Raw genomic sequence first — 12,218 nt, forward strand, 5'->3', positions numbered from 1 at the left:
ATCTCTCGCTGTGCGCGCCCGCGGATCTGGATGAGCGCGCGCCCCGACAATAACATTTGCAGCAGTACCGGCAGCAGCGAGAGAAGCAGCAGCAGCAGCAGCATCCCGGAGCTAGCATCCGTGCCAGCAAAGACTAACCCCCACTGCGGACGGAAGGAGGACCCCAGTCTCTCTCTGTAGAGAAGGTACCACCACAAGACTCCTTTGAAGACATCAGACCATCTCAAGACTTTGGTGAAGACAACACCTTACTCTAACAGGACATCACTCCAGAACATCAATGCATGCAGGGCAGCAGAAGCGTTGTACTTTGCTACAGACCCCATCCCCTTCCTGAAAACTGAAGATCACCCCAAGACAAGAGTTCCTTTCATTACTCCATCTCTGAGACCACAATATCTCCCAATTATTATTTTTCATGTTGCAAAGAGCAGAGGATCTCAGTACTTTACAGCATATTGCAAGTGGACCCTGATCCAAGTTCTACACTGAAGACATAGCCCTAGAATAGCGGAGAAGACAAGTCATCAACCTAGGACATCACTCCATCAAAGTTGTTTGACAAGTGCAGGCAAGGCAAAAACTCCAAATCTTACAGGAAACCTACATTTTCAATGAAGAGAACTATCACTTCAAGACTTCTCAAAGACATCAGAGCCTTCAAGACCTCACTCACCTAAGCATTCCAAGGATCTGGTATCCCTTCAGAGCACCCTTATAGCTTCTCAGTACTTGCATATAGTGGTAGACCAGGGCAACCATATACATACTGGTAGATCAAGGCAACCATCTAGTTAGTGGTAGAGCAAGGCAATCATCTATGTAGTGGTAGTCCAAGGCAACCATCTATGCATTACTAGACCAAGGCAGCCATCTACATATTAACAGACTAAGGAAACCATTCACGTAGTGGTAGACCCAACATCATCATCTACAAAGTGGTAGACCAAGAAAACCATCTTCATAGTAGTACACCAATACAACCATCTGCATAGTGGCAGACTAAAACAACGATCTATGTAGTGGTAGACCAAAATAGCCATATACATAGCGGCAGATTAAGGTGACTATCTACATAGTGTTAGAACCAAGACAACTGTCTACAAAGTGGTAGACCAGCGGCAACCTTATGTGTAGTGGTAGATGAAGGCAACCATCTACATAGTTGTAGACCAATGCAACATCTTCATAGTGGTAGACTAAGACAACCATCTACTTGTAGGGTATTGTTTCATTACCCCAAGGAACTATAAAAGTTGGAAACTGAACAGTCCACCCCAACCAGTCATGGACTTATTAAAACTTGTAATTTGTGTACATCTACCATCATTTCATTGACTTTAGGACCAACAAGAAGACATGACCCGATCACTTTTGTCCTCTCACAGCTGATCCAAGGAACTCATCACTCTATTGCACAATTTGCTGAGATCTGGACGCCAAGCCTTGTAAAGAAGTCTTCACACTTTCTTCCATGCACCTGTCACCAGGATGGACCCTGCCTCTCTTGTCTGAGCTACTCCTCTGCCAAAACATTAGCTCCAACTCTTAGTATTTCCAGGACATTCTTCCAGTGAGGTCTATCTACTAAAAAAACCAAGGACGCCACGCTTCAGCCTCATGGTCTGGATGCTGGACCTCACATAACAGACAAGGGTCTTCCACTGTTTAAAGGTGAGGAGCTCTCCCGTGTAGTGGTCACCTATAATTGTAATATCTACTGTAGAAAGTGACCCCATAATTTAGAGTTGCGGTCTCCATTTATTGCAGACTGATGGACTGCGCTGGGTATAATCTATGTATAATATACATAGATTCTGCTTCCAGAATGAATTCCCTACCACCCAGCCTCCTTAATAGAATTTCACCTTGATGACCTCCTTTCGGTTTAATTCCCCCCGGAGGGGAAAAATAAAACTTCATTATTATCTCTGAAACATTATGGGGTGATAGGTCACTCATGTGCTCCATGGTATAATTACAAGACTGGATTTAACTCTTTCATGATTGATCCACTGTATTTTTCTGTAATAGTCTGCTATATCCCTGTCCCTTTCCTATTAAAGAACAATAATAATGGTAATAATAATAATTAAACCGATTAATATTAATGATAAATCGTAATAAATTCATAAAAAATTATCCAAATTAGTATAAATAATAATTATTGTTTACTATTAATAATAATGATGATAGTTACAACAAATAATGAATCACAATAAATAATAAAATAAGTATAACACTAATTATTATTATTATTTTATTAATTAAAAATATAGAATTTATTATACTCATGATAAAACATAACTATAATTAAAAAAATATATTCTTCCCTTGCTAGAGTGGAATTTATTTTTTTATTTTTCAATTATTTTTACATTTAAAAAATCTATTAAAATAGCCATACCACATGAATAATAAATACAACAATAATTCTTAAAAATAATTATTAATAAATATAAAATTAGTATTTAATGACTACTACTTACTTTTATTATTTTATATTCGGGCACACACATATATATTTTTAGGAAAACCTATGCTGACTGTGGAATGTCATACCCCATCAGTAGTATTATATGTGAGTGGGTCTGTTAGTATTTGGATTGCATTGAAGTGTCCTTCAAACCTCTCGTCACGAGCTTCAACTAAATGGTCCGATCTACTTTGCAGGGAATGAATGGGCTGTATCAAACCTTCAAATGAATGGTCTGATTGGCGACGTTTTTGGCATCATCTTGGCAATTAAGTCAATAATTTTGGCGCCAGTTTGAAATTGAAAGGGAACATAGAAAAGATTAGATGATATTTATTATCATTATTATTATTTATTTATTTTTTTATTTATACATTTTGATTTTTTTTATGTTACTTTTTCATTTTGTTTTGCCTATAAATATACACAGATACATATATATGTGTCCATATATATATATATATATATATATATATATATATATATATATATATATATATATATATATATATATATTATGTTTTTCATTTTTTGTTCTTTTATCCGTGTACCATATATATGTTTTATTTAGTAGCTTGGCAATGCATGATCTCGTTTCGCTCAGTTCGGCGCTTACGTCTTCTCCTTATTTGATGGTGAATCCATTAAATCACAAATAGTAACCAAGCAGCGGTATCATGTATATCTGCAAAGGTCAGCACATACTGCAATAAAATGCATCGCTTCAGATTATTTACGCCCCTCCATGAATTATTCCGCTTCCAGGAATCAGATAGGATGTGGGGGATTAAGGTTACGTTTTTCACTCTGTGACCTGACAAGTAAATGTCACCATTTAATTAGGCTTACTATATATATATATATATATATATATATATATATATATATATATATATATATATATATATATACTGTGTATACTGTATATATATATAGTGGGGAAGTAGGAAATAAGTAGTTGATACACTGCCGATTTTGCAAGTTTTCCCCCCTACAAAGAATGGAGAGGTCTGTTATTTTTATCGTAGGTACAATTCACCTGTGAGAGACAGAGATAAAAAACAGAAAATCATGTTGTATGATTTTGACTTAATTAATTTGAATTTTATTGCATGAAATAAGTATAAGTAGAAAATCAGAATATTTGGTACAGAAACCTTTGTTTGCAATTACAGAGGTCAGACGTTTCCTGTAGTTCTTGACCAAGTTTGCACACACTGCAGCAGGGATTTTGGCCCACTCCTCCATACAGATCTTCTCCAGATCTTTCAGGTTTCCGGGCTGTCGTTGGGCAACAATGAGTTTCAGCTCCCTCCAAATAATTTCTATTGCGTTCAGGTCTGGAGACTGGCTAGTCCACTCCAGGACCTTGAAATGCTTCTTATGGAGCACTTCTTAGTTGCCCTGGCTGTGTGTTTTGGGTCATTGTCATGCTGGAAGACCCAGAAATGACCCATCTTCAATGCTCTTGAGGGAAGGAGTTTTTTGGCTAAAATCTCGCTATACATGATCCCATCCATACTCCCTTTAATATGGTGCAGTCGCCCTGTCCCCTTTGCAGAAAAACAGTATAATGTTTCCCCCACCAGGCTTCACGGTTGGGACGGTGTTCTTGGGGTTGTACTCATCCTTCTTCCTCCAAACATGTGTGATATAACAGATATAATGTGTGATGTAAACTCTAAATAAGTGTTCATTTTTCCTGCAGCGCCCCCAGATGACAAATGAGGTGATGCGCATTGAAATAATTGGATTGTCTTGTGTCATTAATGGATTTAACAGGTCTTCAAGAGAGAGAGACAGACGCTCTTTGCTCCATTAAGAGAGAATAATATTATGTTATGAAATGGTGCCAAGATACTCGATTAGGGTGCAAAATTTTGGAGGCATGAACACATTTTTATATATATCCACTGGGACTCTGGTATTATGGCTTCATATGCTGTCTGCGGTGCACAATGACAGCATGCAGTACACATACGCGGTCTTCTGAAGGAGCCCCTAGAGAGAGAGCCACAGAAAGAGGCTCCTGCTCTGGTAGATCCAGCTCGACATTTCACAGATCGGCATGTAATACTACATCTCCCCTGTAGTGGCCGCTGTAGGGAAAATCATTAGTTAGCATAAGGTTCTGCTGATGACACCATATGATCGTTGGGGATTTCTGAAGAAACCTTAGCTGCTAACCCTGTGGGAGTTGTAATAGGGACCATTTTGATCATCACCCATGTTTTCCAGCTTCGGGCACGATTAATAAATGGCTAATAAGCGTGAATACTGATAAACCTTTTACTCTGTCTTGACCGGTCAATAAGTACCTGTCCTTCATCATAAATATGTAACTTATCTTTAGCCTGGTGTAAATGCCGCTGTTCTCCTGAATCCGGCATTGTTTTTCTTTCGTTCCTGCTCCTCACCATTCCTGAGATATGACTCCTTCTTCCCTGTATATAAATCTGGTCTTGTTAGCCAAGTGGGTGTGATCCTCAAGAAACAGTCTACAAAAAAGAATTGAGGACCACGCCCACTTTGCTAAATGAACTACAGGGAAACGAAGGGCCATATCTCAGGAATGGAGAGGCGCAGGAACAAAAGAAAAACAACGCCGGATTCAGGAGAAAAGCGGCATTTACACCAGATAATAAAAATACATATTTATGGCAAGTGACAGATCCCCTTTAAGAGTTCTTTGCCTATGATTTGAAGAATTTCTTATCTTTTACACCCTCTCCAAGCATCAGAAGGAAAAAGGTGACCAATATCAGCTTGGTAATCTTCTCTTTCCAGGATGGATGCTATTGCTCAGTCTTTGAGTGTTTGCCCCCTTGGTGTTTTCTAGGTCAAAAATAGCAAAAATGTAATATTCCGTAAAACAAATGTTCTGAGTTTCGCTACGTGACTTGTGTCCATACCCCGTCTATAGTAACTCATTAGGATCCGAGCAGAGGATCAGGAGGAGAAAAATTCTTGTGTGAAAAGAAGCAGGTCTCTGGATGTAAGTAATTAGCCTTAAATCTCGCGTACCCTTTTGCTTATGCAGAGCGAGGGGAGCCGGAGACCGACGGAAAATAATTACATTCAGTAATAAAAAGGGAAAATTAGTGACAGTGATATATGGCTGCCGTGTTAATTATTCCTGACATTCAGTAAACTACGAGATGGATGCTGAATGTCATTACATATCGACACCGACATGGAAAAATTGCATTTTCCATATAGTACGACATACAAAACAATTTAAAAGAAAAACATAAAACTCTACATCACTGAATATTTTGTTCTAAAAGGTAAAAATTCCATGAAGCCACTGCACAAAGCAACCTCTATGAGAAGATTACCCCACTATACAGACCAGATTTCTCCTGGCGGTGTTCGGTTCCATGACCGCCACGGCCTATGAGAAGACCACCTTCTTAGAAGACCACTGTTCGATGTAGTTTTAGGCGGTCATCTCAAAAAGGCCTCACTCTATGTTCCAGGATATCCCACAGATTTGCAGTTTTATGGTATGTTCACACCGGGTGGATCCACATTCTGCGTAAAAAATCTGTGCTTTATCTGATGAGAAATTAACCTGTGGTATGGAATTCAAAGTTTGCAGCATTTTCTATATGATTTCACCCTTTGTATATGTCCACACAGAATTTTTTATTTGTATTTTTTTAGCTGAAAATTCTACAGCAAAAACAGCTTGGCGAAAAAAAAAACAAGTTCTTTGGTCCTTTTTTTGGGGTGTATTTTTTTTAGTATATAGAGTGTTTTTCTCTGCTTTAATTGACCACATTTATAGCAGTTTTTTTTAGCAGAAAGAATTAACATGTTGCTTACTTTACCACTTGAAAAAAAACCAGCACAAATGGGCACAGTAGGCGTTTTCCCCATTTAAATCAATAGGAAGCTGATTCTGAGGATATTTGAAGAGGTTTGGAGCATCTTCCACTCCAAAATTCAAATGCGAAGCCTTGTCAAATACGGTACTCCTTGAATTGGCTTCCTAGTGATTTAAATGGGAAAACGCCCTGTTGTTTTTTTCACGTGGAAAATGAAGCAACAAGTCAGTTATTGCAATGTTATACTAGAAAAACTGCTCCAAATTTTGTCTGCTGATTCAATTGAAGCAGAAAAAGATCTCTATACACAAAAACCTCGTAAAAAGTGACACAAAAAAAAATGCAGCATTTACATATTTTGTTTACGCTCCGGTGTCCTTTGAAAAGCCGGCTATTCATGTGCCGCATACAGTAAAATCACACTGACAGGTTAGAATAGAATAGATATACGGTATATACATAGAATACATAGATATATAGATGTCAGTGACAAACACATATATACATGTATTTATATTACATGGAGAGATATAAGAAAAGCCAGTAATTCATCTGCCGTGTATCACTGCAGGAGCCGACAGGATCGAAGAGATGGATTACATACAGTAAATATAAATGGTATAGATAGATATATAGATGTCAGTGATAAATACAATTAATACAGTGTGTGGGCAAATTACTGGACATGTATTTAGAGCTGAGACCCGTCGTGGGACAAATGGATTAAAAGCATCTCTGCAGAAAGGTGAGGAATACCGTTGTTTGTTCTTATTACCTCTTGACGAGGGCATCAGGGGATTGGGCGAGGTCGTAAGTATGGTTTAATTAAGAATATTAAATCTGTGTCATTCTTTCAATTAAAGGACTTTTTCTGGGTGTCTGTTTTCTTACAATGTGACGATGGGGTTAGTAATGGGGGCTTCTTATTGACGTCTCTCCATTACTAACCTCTTGGCTTGATGTCACCTGACAATTCAAAGGTGACATCAACCCCCTCCAACTATCACCCCACTTGCCACCGCTACAGGGCAAGTGGGAAGAGCGAGGCTGAGTGCCAGAATTGGCACATCTTAGAGATGCGCCTTTTCTGGGACGGCTGAGAGCTGATGTTTTTAGCCTGGGGGGGAGCCAGTATCGATGGCCCCTTCTTAGGCCATTAATATAAGCCTGCAGCTGTCTGCATAGCTTTTGCTGGTTATTAATTATAGGGGGACCCTACATCATTTTTTTAGGGTCCCCCATTTTAATAGCCAGTAAAGGCTAATTACACAGCTGTGAGCTGATATTAATAGCCTGGGAAGCTCCATGGGTATTATCCCTTTCCCAGGCTATAAACATCTACCCCCAGCCGTCGGCTTTCCCTCTGCTGGTTACGAAAATTGCGCGGGAGCCCACACCATTTTTTTCTGAAAAATAATCTTTTATTAAATGTACAGTAAGCTGCAAGCACACTGTACTAATTGTATTTGTCACTGACATCTATATATCTACCTATTCTATATGTATTTACTGTATGTAATCCATCGGCTCCTGCAGTGATTTTACAGAACACGGCAGATGAATTACCGGCTTTTCTTCTATCTATCTATGTAATATATATATAAATGTGTGTGTGTGTCACTAAAATCTATATATCTATGTATTCTATGTATATATATCTATTCTCTCTATTCTATTCTAATCTGTCAGTGTGATTTTACTGTACATCGCACATGAATTGCCGGCGTTTCATAGAACACTGGTGCATAAAAATCGGACAGCACTCACATGGTCCAAGTGCTTTGCGATTTTTTTTTATCGCACCCATAGGCTTGCATTGGCGAGTCTCGGTGACAATCACAGCACGTTGCAATTTTACACGGACGCTGAATACGCCCGAGAACATAAACGGTGATGTGAGCTGCCCCATAGATTAACACTGGTCCGAGTGCTATGCGATGTTTTCTAGCATAGTACTCGCCCATTTTCTACTGTAGTGTGACCCCAGCCTAATCCTAAAAATCTCACCATAATCCTAGAAATCTAACCCTAATCTTAGAAATCTCACCCTATCGTGGAAATTTCACCCTAATCCTAGAAATATCATCCTTCCTCTCTGAAGGGACAATTTGCACTCTAACCTTAAAAATCTAACTGTATGGCCAGGGTCACACATGCATGTGCAATGCGAGAAACTCGCGGGAGTCTCTCGCATCAATACCCGGCACTGCCGCCGGTGGTTCGGACCAGAGTGTGCAGCAGCATAGAAATACATGCAGCCGCACACTCCGGTCCCGAGTGCCGGCGGCAGTGCCGGGTATTGATGCGAGTTTCTCGCATTGCACATGCAAGTGTGACCCCGGCCTATCTCTAGAAATCTAACCCTAATCCTAGAAATGCAATCCTAATCTTAGAAATCTCACCCTAACCCTAGAAATATAATCTTAATCCAAGAAATGTAATCCTACTTTTACAAATGTGGCCATGATCCTAGAAATCTCATCCTAATACTAGGAATTTCACCCTAATCCTAGAAATGTCACTCTAGCTGTAAAAATCTTATTCTTACTCTAGAAATCTAACCATTAATTTAATTAACCCTAATGCTAGAAATACCATCCTAATCTTAGAAATCTCACCCTAATCTTAGAAATCTTACCCTAACCCCAGACACTTGTCCCTTGCAAGTATGTGTACATCTGAGCTTGAATTTTCGGAATATTGCCCCATCCTGAGCAGGACAGCAGGGTTGGAACCTTGTTTTCCAGGTTTCTACTGCCCCTTTAAGAAATCCCTCCTTAAAGTATCAAAACCGCTTTAGTCGGTCTTATGTGAACCCCATTACTATAGGAACAGCCATTGTGCTGTAATGCGTGGTCTTCTCATGGCAGAGGAAAAGCTAAAAGCCCATGTTCTCTGCCTTTCTGATCCCGCGCCCTGACGTGCCCCTGGTAACGGGCAGGACACAATGGCCCCTCATCTCGGCTTTGTTTGTTAACTGTTGTGGGAAAATAACAAGTAACCTGTCCTGTCTACCTACATACATCAGAGCATGCTGGCCTCGTCATCATCGTTCACGGAAGGAGGACGTAACATGGAAGGGACTCAGCTGCAATTCTCTACCACATCATCTGAAGGGGGTGCAACTGGCACTGCTGGCTCAGAAACATGAAGCTTACGCCACAATTCACACTTTTCACAAACAATTGTGGCGTTATTAGGGCATTATCTGGTATTAAAATACCAAATAGATATGATGGCCCATATACAGGGTTAGCCACCTGTATAGTCACAGCCTAAGGACCCCATAGTGCCATAGAACCCCCAATCAATCACAGCGATAGAACTCTCAGAAAGTGTTGCCACAGGCCCCCTAATAATTTGGTCCATAATACTTCCAAATTACATAAGCAGCAGAACTGCTAGTGACCATCAAAGGACCCTAACAGAGGGTTACCCCAGGAATCCATAAAACAACAGATAACCCAGTCCCAGACCAAGGACCCCCATAAAATGTCTGCACCTCATACAGCATCAACTATAGAACTCTTATACAGAATATTGTGTATGAGGGTAGTTGGATTTCTACATCCCCAGTCATTTATTCCTTTGAGAGTTGGTCACAGAGAAGTCCGTAATTTCCTATTGAAAACACATGCATGCTCAATGAGCCGAGTGTGCATGTGTATGATAGGCCCGGGAGGAATAGCTGTGGGTCCATCAAGTGTTCTGCTGACAGCTATCTAAGGTGTACGGGCCCCTATGGAGGCACAGGATTTACAGTATATAAAGTATGACTTCTCTTATGTACGGAAGGTTTAGATGGAAGATGTCTTTCCTGCAGAGATGAATGGACCTTTCTTGAGTCTTTCATTGTTATTTTCTGCTTTCTGAACATACCCTCTAAGGATTAAGTGCCTTTTGCGGGCACCGCTTGGCACACATTCCATATACATCAATATAAGTGGCGCTGCCTTTCATGATCTGAGCGCGGATCAGAGTAATATTTTGATTTAAGCCGCCATCAAAGGCTGAGACTTTATATAAGGAGAAAAATAAGATGGCAATAATCTGCTCGAAAGCCACACGTTAGTTTGATTTCTGTTTTTGAGCTGAGGGATGATTTTGCGGTGGGACGAACGGCAGAATGAGAGATTGGCGTAATCCATCACCGCTCCGCTAGTCTATTGTTCCCGGTGTATAAACCGAGCTCTTTTAACACCATGCTGACATTCGTGGTTTTCTGTTAGAAAGGGGTTTAAGAGAGAGTGATGGCCTGAGAGACCGCAGGCTCAATATACATAGAAATAATGGTCCTATATAATGCCGCCATAATGTGCTGAGTAACAATCGTCCTATAGACTGCCGCTATACTGAACTTAGTAATAATAGCCCTATAGACGGCCGCCATAATGTGCTGAACAATAATGGATCTATAGGCTGTCGGCATAATATGCTGAGTAATAATAGCCCTATAGCCGGCTGCCATAATGTGCTGAGTAACAATCGATCTATAGACTGCCGCTATACTGAACTTAGTAATAATAGCCCTATAGACGGCCGCCATAATATGCTGAGTAGAAATCATCCTATAGACTGCCGCTATACTGAACTTATTAATAATGGTTCTATAGATTGCCGCCATAATGTGCTGAGTAACAATCGTCCTATAGACTGCCGCTATACTGAACTTAGTAATAATAGCCCTATAGACTGCCGCCATAATGTGCTGAACAATAATGGATCTATTGGCTGTCACCATAATGTTCTGAGTAATAATGGTTCTATAAACTGCTGCCATACTGACCTTAGTAATAGTGGTCCTATACACTGCCGCCATACTAAGCTTAGTAATAATAGTCCAATAGACAGGCGCTATAATGTACTGAGTAATAATGGTCCTATAAACTGCCGCCATAATGTGCTGAGTAACAATCGTCCTATAGACTGCCGCTATACTGAACTTAGTAATAATAGCCCTATAGACGGCCGCCATAATATGCTGAGTAACAGTCATCCTATAGACTGCCGCTATACTGAACTTAGTAATAATAGTCCTATAGACTGCTGCCATAATGTGCTGAGTAACAATCGTCCCATAGACTACCGCTATACTGAACTTAGTAATAATAGCACTATAGACTGCCGCCATAATGTGCTGAACAATAATGGATCTATTGGCTGTCACCATAATGTTCTGAGTAATAATGGTTCTATAAACTGCTGCCATACTGACCTTAGTAATAGTGGTCCTATACACTGCCACCATACTAAGCTTAGTAATAATAGTCCAATAGACAGGCGCTATAATGTACTGAGTAATAATGGTCCTATAAACTGCCGCCATAATGTGCTGAGTAACAATCGTCCTATAGACTGCCGCTATACTGAACTTAGTAATAATAGCCCTATAGACGGCCGCCATAATATGCTGAGTAACAATCATCCTATAGACTGCCGCTATACTGAACTTAGTAATAATAGTCCTATAGACTGCTGCCATAATGTGCTGAGTAACAGTCGTCCCATAGACTACCGCTATACTGGACTTAGTAATAATAGCCCTATAGACTGCCGCCATAATGTGCTGAACAATAATGGATCTATTGGCTGTCACCATAATGTTCTGAGTAATAATGGTCCTATAAACTGCTGCCATACTGACCTTAGTAATAGTGGTCCTATACACTGCCGCCATACTAAGCTTAGTAATAATAGTCCAATAGACAGGCGCTATAATGTACTGAGTAATAATGGTCCTATAAACTGCCGCCATAATGTGTTGAGTGTCCTATAGCCTGCCGCGATACTGAACATACTAATAATAGTCGAATAGATTGCCGACATAATGTGCTGAGTAATAATGGTCCTATAGACTGCTGCCATACTGACCTTAGTAATAGTGGTCCTATAGACTGCCGCCATACTAAGCT

General features: G+C 40.0%; 1 protein-coding gene across 6 annotated transcripts in view; it reads left to right on the forward strand.

Moving 5' to 3' along the window:
* The first annotated feature begins 22 nt into the window (after positions 1–22).
* Positions 23–12,218, forward strand: part of FAM163B (family with sequence similarity 163 member B) — a 151,623-nt gene continuing 139,427 nt past the window's right edge. For 4 of the 6 annotated variants that reach the window (XR_013221212.1, XR_013221213.1, XR_013221214.1 and 1 more), the window contains exon 1: positions 23–1,674. The gene's annotated coding sequence lies outside the window, so the exon portion shown is untranslated. The remainder of the gene's footprint in view (positions 1,675–12,218) is intronic. The other 2 variants (XM_077284350.1, XM_077284349.1) reach the window with 2 other exon arrangements.

The sequence above is a fragment of the Ranitomeya variabilis genome, chromosome 2, assembly GCF_051348905.1.
Source record: "Ranitomeya variabilis isolate aRanVar5 chromosome 2, aRanVar5.hap1, whole genome shotgun sequence".
NCBI lineage: Eukaryota > Metazoa > Chordata > Amphibia > Anura > Dendrobatidae > Ranitomeya > Ranitomeya variabilis.